The sequence below is a fragment of the Microtus ochrogaster genome, unplaced genomic scaffold (assembly GCF_000317375.1).
Source record: "Microtus ochrogaster isolate Prairie Vole_2 unplaced genomic scaffold, MicOch1.0 UNK11, whole genome shotgun sequence".
Classification (NCBI taxonomy): domain Eukaryota; kingdom Metazoa; phylum Chordata; class Mammalia; order Rodentia; family Cricetidae; genus Microtus; species Microtus ochrogaster.
In genome coordinates this window covers 5,896,620-5,907,376 of record NW_004949109.1, presented here as the reverse complement: position 1 = coordinate 5,907,376, position 10,757 = coordinate 5,896,620, and positions in this window count along the sequence as shown.

The following is a 10,757-nucleotide window of genomic DNA, read 5'->3' as shown; positions in this document are numbered from 1 at the left end:
AAGCAAATAAGCAAACCAGAGAGCTTGACTCGTGGGAAAAAAATGAAGCCGAGACAAGAATATCATCGGTGTGACGTCAGCCTAGACAACGAACGTTGTAAGTCCGTAACTAAAAGATACTTTTAAACATTATTTTACAGAAAATAAGCAAATAGGATTTAAAATCCTAAGATTTGAAATTTTTTTTTTCTTCTGAGAATTTAACAAACACTGTGATGTCACGCAGTGACATCCTGAGGTAGGATGGCAGCCTGAGATTTGTTGTAATCAGCAGAAGAAATAAAGATTAAAAAGCCCAACCAAGAGGAAGATACAATTGAAAATCTGTTCAAGTATTAATCCTAAATATTTCAATTTAAAATGTCAGTCTTTTTTTTATTAAAAGGGCAAGCACCCGAAATCAGAAATGGGATAAAAGAAAGAAAAAAAAAGATATTTCAAAACACTCAATTTAAGTTTATTAGCAAACATCTTCAAGTTTATTCAAAATCGTTTCCAGTCATTTGTAGATCTGCTGGTTCAACGACTGGACATTGGAGGGGCACAAAACCCCACAACATACTAAGTAAATAAATGAACTCAGGAGGTTCAAACTGTGCAAGTACCACAGTCCGTGGCGGTGAGTGGAGGATGCTGGGAAATGACTGGGAACACTGGGATATGGAACCTGGAGAGAAATCGAATGCCGGAGCTAATCTCACAGATAACTGAACAATGAACAAAAGAATACAAATAGTCTTTAAAGAGAAAGAGAACTCTGGGCGCAGGAGTTTGTGATTGGCTGTTTAGAGAGCTTCGTGAAGATGAGAAGACACCTTCTCTAGCTGCCTAGTAAAATGTGAACACCTTGTTCACATTATGGATTTGTTTTTCTCCTATCAATGCTTGAGGTTTATGTTTTAGTTATCATTGTATTTATTGTGCATCTTTCCCAACTCCAAGCATAAAAAGTGCTGTCATTTCTGACTAGTGTTTTTGGGACTAGTCCCAGACAGTGAATGAAGCTGGTATAGTGTAGGTATTCTCATATATAATATACATTTATATATTTGTTATCTAAACAGAAGAATAACTAGTTGGATTTCTTTACTAGACTAGATCCTGTATAAAAGAAACTTATACTTCAAACTAGAAACAGTCAACAGAACATGTGTGTTTGTCTTGTCCCTTCAGAAATAATTTCTGAAAACTTGTTAGAGGCCACCATGGCGGCCAGAGGACAAAGAGTCCAACACTGACATTCTGAAGCCACAGCAGTGGGCACACATTTTGGTGCATTTGAAATTGCTGGAAGGAGATCCTGTAGTTCTATCAAATGGTTTGAGTTCAACTAAATAACACAAAGAGAAAACAAAGCAATTATTAATTCCAGGGAGTTAGGCCTCGTGAGACAGCCTGTAATCCCAGATCACAAGTTCAAAACCTGCTTGGGCTACAGAGTGAATTTGAGGTCATCCTGGCCAACTTAGTGAGACCTTGTCTCAAACAAACTAAAGTGAAGACGAGAGAGATAGCTCAGTGGAAGAGTACTCACCTAACATGTGTGAGCCTCTAGGTTAGTGCTTCTCAATCTCCACAGGATCACCTAAGACCATTGGAAAACTCGGGTATTTACACATGATTCATAACAGCAGCAAAATTATGAAGTAACAATGGAAATAATTTTATGGTTGGGGGTCACCTCCAACTACATGAGGAACTGTATTCAAGGGTCACAGCATTGGAAAGGTTGAGAATCACTGATCTAGGTCCAGTCTCTATTAGTGTAGGTGGGGGAGCAGAAACATGTTGTTTGCAATCATGGATGTAGAGACAAAAAGAAATGGCTAAAAGCTGACAGACACTGGGGGCCTTTGGAAAGCAGAGCTAAAGGTGGGGAGTAGTCAGTGTGAAGGTTCCCATTGTAAGCTGTAACCTTGACTTTCTAATTTAAGTGTGAATGTGATATTTTGATATAATAAAAATGCAATGTGATGGTTTTATTTATGATAAAATTTTTTCAAATAATAATGTTTTTTTTTAAAAAGATATTTTTGGGGGGAATTTATGCTTTCCTCATTAACCCCGAAGGAAGGCTCCAGGATCAGACACACTCATGTTTCTGTCTCTGTGCACAGGGTGTGCTGATAAATGATTGAATGTGTGAGTGAGTGAGGTGCATCACAGAGACGTATTTAGAGCTCAGAATGGATCGCTGGCATGCTGAGGGGACCTCTGCCCTGCACCAGAAAACAGTTATAGGAGCCCCCGAGAAGATGTGCGATTGTGTACCACACTACAATAGAAGACTGGGGTTTCTGCACAGTTGAGCCTATTACATAGTGTGAGGCTGGCAAAAATGGCTCATTTCCATAGCGCTGACTCCACGGATTTCAACAGTCCTGAATGGGGAATAAATACGCTGCTCTTAATAAATGTCTAGTTAAGGTATAGTTAATACAGTTAAATGTGAAAGTGTATAAATGATATATTTTAATAGCATTCAGAGCACATTTTCAGGACTGAGATAAATGCAAGCTTGAAAAAAAAAACCCAGCCTCTAAACACATTGCCTTAACATAGTAAATGATAAATTATGGGAGAAAACTGTTATTCCGCAGTGTTTTGAAGATTAAGTAGAATATGAGTGAAATTAACACTGTGTGTAAGTGAAGCTGTGACTGCATCGTGTCAGGGTGGTAATAAAATCGCAAAGGAGGAGAGTGAGAGTTCTTTATGCCAGAGAAATGGAAGCCGTTTTCGTTTTAATTGTTTTCCTTTAAATGGATTGCGTCTGTAATATACTATATTCTTTCCAGTTCACAGATGTTCAGGAGCGATGAACGAGTGATAAAATATTCTAATGTGAGATTTTAGAACGGCCCTTGGAATTCAGAATTTTTAGAGTACAATAAAGCATTCCCATTGCAAATGTAGTGACTCACATTTGGCGAGATGGAAAAACAAAAGGCCTCCTAACATTTACGCCGTGCTTGGCCTTTTAGCCAAATAAATCAGTTTCATTTATGATTCTCGGTTCCTGTTTTTCAGGTCAAGTATCTCTACCACTTCCTTCTCTCTTCCTCGTCTTCTCTCCCACGGGCAGCTCTTCATTCCTGGCACTAGGAACCCACCTTTCTTGAAACTATCGTCTAAGCCTGACTTTGGACTCTGTCTGAGCTGCCCTGGATGGATTTGCTGTGCCAAAGGATGGGGTTCCCACGGGTCCCTCTGATGCTGGTCAGCGTTCAAGGTCCTCTACCTGATCCGGTCCAGGGGCTCTGCAGAAGCTCAGCTTCAACACAGAACCAAGGATGCTGTGTTTCTCATACATTCTGCAGCTGGTATTTTTTGTATCTTTCCCTTCATATTTTTTCTCCCCCAAGCCGTTATCTTGTCCTTTCTAAAACTATTGGGTCCCCTAAAATATGCACTGTTGTTCCTATGAATCCTCACGACACTGTGCTCAGCTGTTGATGGTGGTGGTAGTGTCTTTTGTTGGTGGTGATGTTGTTTCTTGTCTGTCACATCTGAGGACAAGATGTCAGGGCCTAATAGAGGGCTGAGGGAGAGCAACCACTGCTCCATGTGAGGTGGAATTCCACTGAAGGGTGGCACTGATTAAATGCCATTTTATTCACCTGTTCCTTCAGTAACAATGGAACCATATTTACTGAGTACCTGCTACCTAATGCGCTAGGTTTACATTGTTGAACCAGAGACTGGGATCTGTATGAACCTTACAACCTGGTGAGCAAAACATTCATGAAGCGAGTCACTGGGATGAATTCAACCATGTGATTAAAGTATCATAAACACCAGGAGAAAGAAGTTTAAGATGATGTGTGTGCACAGGACGGAGAGGTTTAACATGATGTGTGTGCACAGGACAGAAAGGTTTAACATGATGTGTGTGCACAGGACAGAGAGGTTTAACATGATGTGTGTTCACAGAATGAAGAGGTTTAACATGATGTGTGTGCACAGGATGGAGAGGTTTAACATGCACAGAACGGAGACGTCTGTGTTCCAGATTTCTTACTGCTGTGATGAAAAGTACCTGAGCAGCTTCAAGGAAGAAAGATTGATTTTGCTTTACCATTTCAGGTATTTCATGGTTGTTGGTCCCATTGCTTTTGACATGAAACTGAACCTCATAACGGGGGTCTTGGAAGAGACAGCTCACCTCACAGCAGCTAGGAAGCAAAGAGAGGGGACAGAAAGAGGCCGGGGAACAACAAACCATTCAAACACCACTCTCCAGCCAGCCAGGCCCAATTTCCTGGTATTTCACTCAGCATGTGCTCATGAGTGGATCGATGAGGCTAGCACCCTCGTGTTTGATTCCTGCCTCAATGATTACACCCATTAGTGGGGACCAAAGCTTTAATACGTGTGCATTTACATCATAGACAAACCATGGCAGCAGCGGGCCCAACCTGGAGAATTGGGAGTTTTCTTGAGGAAGTGATGTAGACACCAAGAGGAACAATAAACTAGCCGTCAGAAGGAGGATTCTTTATAGGAGCCTTAGGAGGAGGCCTGAGAAAGGAGAGCAGAGTATCTAGGATACGTCAGGGTCTGGAGAGAGGGCTCAGGGAAGAGTGCGTACTGTCTCACAACTGCCCGAGTTCGGTTCTCAGCACCCACTCTGGGTCTCTTACAACCTGTGGTTCCAATGCCAGGGAATCAAATACCTCTGTCCTCTGAGGACATGCATATTCACACACGCGCACACACATGCACGCACACACACACACACACGTAAAACTAAGTAAATCTTGAGGTGGGAAGGACGGAGGAAGGAAGAGAGAGAGCAGGGTGGGGGTGGGTGGGATGGGTGGGGGTGGGTGATCTGGCCAAAAGGGCAGGAACACAGGAAAGAAGACAGACAGTTCAAAGACAAGACTGAATTGAGAGGGAGAGAGAGAGAGAGAGGGAGTTTCTGTAGGAGGACTGGTACACAAAGACACGGGGTCTAAGTGGGAACATGATGGCCTGATTTTTGTATGTTGCCAAGACTGCCGTTTCAGAGTGGATTGGAGAAAGCTATGTGCATGATAGGAGATGTCCCTCCAGTCATGTGTCCCCCCCCTCCTCCCCCCCCTCCCCAGGTGAAGCTGGTTCTCCAGAGGGTTCTGCTCTATCCTGTGGTCCCACATTCCATTTTGTTGAGGGTCTCCTCTAACATAAACACAGATGTTTAGAAAACCCTCTCGATTTTTCTTTGGTTGTATCTTTTATTCCTTGGTACCCACTCACACTGTGTCCATCCGCTTTCCCGAAGATGCTGACCCTCCGGCCCCTCCACGGATGAAGAAGAAACCCTGAGAGCTGAGTGTTGTTTAGTGTGAAGAGGTCAAAGCCACATCTGAGGTTTGAAAATGTGTATATTTTTGAATGGAAAAAGAGCCGCTTATCAAGTCAAGTGCATTTAAAAATGATCGCTGAGCCCGAGACCAGTGATAGAGCGTGGAACCGAGGGAAACGCAAGCCAGGGCTGTGTTTTCCTCATAGGAAAGCTGTCTTGTCTTTGCTTTGGAAATTCCATCAGCCAAGCCAGAAGGTTAGGATGACCCTGCCCCTCCTTCCCTCCCTTCCACAGCCCAATAAAAGCAGATTCTTTGTGGGGAAAAACATCGTTTGGTGATATTTTATTTTATATCAGCTATTCAGAGGAAAAAATAGGCTTCTCATCATTCCATGCCGTTTTCAGCTTCAGAGAATTTTATAATTTTTTTCTTGCAATTTAGCACATGGTTTCACTGGGCAAAAATGAATGCTATGAGCCAGAGAAGTTTCCTCCCTCTCTTCTTCCTTCCCGTCTTTACTTTTCTAATCTCTTCCTTCTTTCCCTCCTTCTCAGAGACAGGTTTTGTTGCCGGTATTCGCAGTACTAACGCTACTTCAGCATTAAATTTGTGTAAAATCAACAGTTACTCACAATCCCAGCCCTGCCCTACAGTGGCTACTGACTGCTGACCCAGCTCTGCCTTGTAAGCCAGAAGACATCTTGTCACACAGACCTTTATAGCCACAAATCCTATTCAGTCTATATGAGTTCACCTAGGTCTTCCCTAAATGTGCACCTTCTTTGACACTGTGTAAGGACAGATCAAATGTCACTTTGGTTTCAAATTAAAACGAGAATCTCTTGCTTGGCCAGGTGACAAAATTATGAAATACGAAGCATGTAAGGTGTTGAACAACCATGTCAAACAGGTCTAATATATGAAGTTTTCATCTCAGAAAAACTGGGACTGCTAGGGGAGGGCTCAGGGGGTGAGATGTTTGCCCGTGCAAGCGTGAGAACAGAGAGCGGATCCCCAGGGGCCATGTTAAAGTTAGGGCATGTCTATAAACCCAGTGCTGGGGTGGGGTCAGTGGAGCAAGGCAGATCCTCTGAGCTCTTTAGCCAGGCAACCTAGCCAATCAGTGAGTTCCCGATCTAGTGCAAGATCCTGTCTCGAAAAATAAGGTGGAGGACCAGTGTGGGGATGGCTTAGCAGGTAAAGGTAATTGCTACCAAGCCTAACAACCTGAGTTAGGGTCCCGGCTCCTACATGGAAAAAGGAGAAACCAACTCTGACCTCTGATTTCCACATACACCATGGCACGCCCACACGCCCACATACATATACACAGAAAATACGTAAATGTAACAAAAAACAAAGTGGAAAACTATAGAGGAAGACACCTGCAGAACTCTGGGCTACGTCTGTGTACACAGGTGCACGTGCACCTGACACTTTCATGTGTGCGTACTAACACAAACACACATAAAACACCCTCAAAAGAAAACTAGACAGGATCGTCACATTGCCTAAGTGCCGTGTCTGGTTACAGCGCTACATACCTATAACCCCACCTGCTGGGGAGATTGAGACAGGACCGTAACTTTGAGGCCACCATGGACAACGAAGCTAGAGACTTTCTCCAGATAAAACCTGAAAAAAGAGCTGGGGCATCAGCTCAGTCACAAAGCCCTGATTAGTGCAGCATGTGCAGGGCCCCAGCTTCAAAACTCAAATGTGCAACAAACAAGCAGGTGCTACCCAGAAAAGGTCTTCAAATGGGTCTTATCCTAATGGGGCCTTAAAATATCAATGGAGAGAGAATGCAGAAATTAATTTCCCCATGAGGAAATATGATTCAAGCAAGCTGCAAGTGTGTCACCGTATATTACCTTTCAAAACTCTTTCTTCTGCATAAACCAGACTGCCCCTGCCATTATGATCATGAATGCAAACCTGTCATTTGAATGTATCCAGCACACTGAAAACAGGTAGATGAGCAGGAAGTGGAGCATGCATCCAAAGGCCAAGAGGTACCCACTGCAGGCACTTGGCAAAAGGCCCTTGGCATGAGTTCACACTAAGTTCTTTCTCTTGTATGGCTTCCCATTACAATCAAATGGGAACTTTTAAGAAGCCCCAGCACCCAGGTCATCCCCCCTGAACCCCTAGGAATAAGACTCAAGCACTAGCATTTTTAAAGCTCGCTTGCTAGGTTTTTCCCACGTGAGACCAAGGTTGGACATCACCCTTCCGGGACAATGCTTCTCTAATTTTAGTGCACAGGGGCTCACTTGAGGGTCTACTTAAGCACAGTTTCTGATGTTCTAGGTTGATCCCAGGACTCTGCATTTCCTTCTTTTTTAAGATTTTGTTTCTAATTTTAATTATGAGGATGCATGTGTCTGCATGTGGTGGGCATACATGAGCGCAGTTGCACGCTGAGGCCAGAGGAGGGTGTCGAACCCCTGAAGTTGAAGTTACAGGTGGTTGTGAATCACTCTATGTGAGTGCTAGGAACTGAACCCAGGTCCTCTGGAAGAGCAGCAAACTCTCTTCACTGCTGAGCCATCTCTCCAGGCCCAGAGACGGAGTTTCTACTAGGTTCCAGATGGTACTTGACGCAGGCGACCCATGGATTAAAGGCTGAGAATGGCACCTGGGGAAGTTTTGGGCTTGGCAGATTGGGCTTGTGTCATGCAGTAGAAATGGAGTTATGTAATAATGACAGGCCGAGTGACACTGTTTCTTATCTAAGTAAATTCTCAGTTTCCACCCATGAGAAAAGATTCCTGTACATTGTACCATGTATAAAAGGGACTTTGCTCAGTGGCCTTGGTAGTTCTTAGGGCATCTTACATGCAGCACTCAAAAAGTATATTTAGTTGATGCATGGCCCCTTATCTCTCGTTTGGGGGCTAGCTTTTTTGGTTTATAATGAGACCCACCATCTTCCCAGCCACAGGGCTCACAGAGATTCCAATGGGAGCTCCATCTAAGAGACAATTCTAGGTAAAAGACACCTGTCTCCGAGGCACTGAGAAGTTGGGTGTTGTCTTTCTAGTGGGAGGTCCCTTCAGGCCATAGCAAAAAGGCATGCACAGATCACGGAGTGACAGCCATGTCTGGGTTCCGACTCATTTTCAAGCAGGAACCACAGCCTGAAAGAACAGAAACAGTCTGAGAACATAAGACTGAGTACATGGACTCAGGGAGAGTTGTAAGGAAGACCAGGCATGGCTCCCACGGCAGTGGGAGCACTCCAACAGTCTCTGACTCTGCTAGCCAGGGCTGGGATCCCGGGCTGCATGTGAGCTCAGAGACTGAGATCTTTGGTGGGCTCCCAGACTTAGTGGCCATCCTCCAGTGGCTGTCATGACCAGGAAGCGTGGAGTAGAGATGGGTTTCTCATCAGCAGGACCCTATGTGTGGTGTAGAAGTGCCTCATCCAGTACAAAATCTCTCCCTGACCCTTTCCCGTGTTTTTCCAGGCTCATTCTTTCTCCATTCACCCCCTTTATACATATGTGTGTATAATATATTTACCATGACATGCATCTATACACCCTGCTACTGTTAAATACAATTATCCTTGCTTTGCCAAGATGCGTATTTATCGCTGTTATTTGAGGTGCTACCTGGCAATGATTTTTAATATTTTTCAAGAAATACTGCCCAGGATGTTCCAACTTACTGACAATAAAAAGTAAGTAAGTTCTGGAAAAATTTAAATGAGGTCAGGATTTCCCAAGCACAATGCATACATACGTATGTATGTATGTATGTATATATCACTCTTTGGGGTGTGCTTCTATTCTTGAACAAACATCATCTGCTTTCTAAGTTGGATGGGCTACCACATTGTCCATATTCTCTGGAGTTTGGTCTGTGGGTCCAAACAGTGAACTAGAACTCTCAATTACGTAGTGATGTTTGGTCGCAGAAAAGCAATGACATGCCTTACTGGGGATCACTGTGAATATATGGCAAACACTACTGATGTGGAATTCTCCTCTGTATGCTGTGAATATATTTTATTGGTAATAAATAAGGTGCATTGGCCAATGGCTTAGCAGCGTAAATCCAGGTGGAAAATCCAGATAGATAGATAGATAGATAGATAGATAGATAGATAGATAGATAGATAGATAGATAGATAAGGCAGAGTCAAAGAGACGCCACATAGCTGCCAAAGGATAAAGTTGCCACTGAAGCCTTTCCTGTAAGATTAATAGAAATGGGCTGATTTAAGACGTAAGAGCTAGCTAGGAATATGCCTAAGCTATTGGTCAAACAGTGTTGTAATTAATATAGTCTTGTGTGATTATTTGGGTCTGGGCAGCTGAGAAACGAGAAAGCAGTCTCTGTTTACACACTCCTAAACATACAAGCTAAATTAATTCTGGAATCTTCCATTAATAAGATTTCCATGAAACAATGAATTCCCATAATGTGTTCAGACAAGGGTAGCTCTTCCGAAGCTAAACTTTGTACAACGTGAAGCCCCTCATTCTGCAACCATTTTAAACCAGAAAATCTAAATTGAACTGATATTTGAGACGTATTTTATTTTTATTTATGCATATGAATGGACTGTCTAGAGTATGCAAAGCAGCTCCCGATATGACAGCAGTCCTGGCTTCTGTTCAGGTCCAGCTGGGGCAGCTTGACGACATAGACTCTGCTGCTGTCACTGAGTTCCCTATAGGATAAAGGTCCCCAGCCCAGTTACTCCCCTTGTGTGCAGACATCACTAGGCAGAGGTTCACGGGTCACCGGACGCTATCTCCAGAACTCTTGGAGTTATCTAGCTGGCCTAGCTGGATTACTGACAAAGCATTTCACTAAAGGTACCTATTAACTGGCTCCTTCATTTATTACAAATAAAAAGGCAAATACGAGTGCCGGAGCCTTACACAAAGATAGGGTAGAGTTGAGACTGTATGAAGAGCTCTCCGCTTGCCATCCAGGACTCAGCACCGTCCCTCTTCAGCCCTCCCAAAATAGAGGAGTGTGTGCGTGCGTGCGTGCGTGCATGCATGCGTGCGTGCGTGCGTGCAACTTCGCTAATCTCTCCGGCAACCTATTAATTGCTAAATGGTTACCCTTGTCCGCTCCAAGCACCGAGCTTGACTCCACCAGCAAGCTGGCATACAGGCTGTTAGGGTTTGAATCTGAAACGTCCCCATGCAGGTTCATGTTTTAGGTACTTATTCCCTGGCTTGCAGTACTATTTTAAAGATTATGGAGGCTTAGGAGGTAGGGGCTGGCTGGTGAAATAGGTCTCCCTGGGTGAGTGTGGAGGTTATACTTATCTCGGGTTCTGGGCGCTGCTTCCTGTCACGTGACCGGGCCTCTGCACCTGAATGCTTCCGTTTTTTCCTGGCTGCTTTGATGGGGGCTATCTGAAACCAGGAACCAAAATAAACCCTTTCTCCTCTAGGTTGTTTCTGACAGGTATTTTGACCACCACCACCACCACCA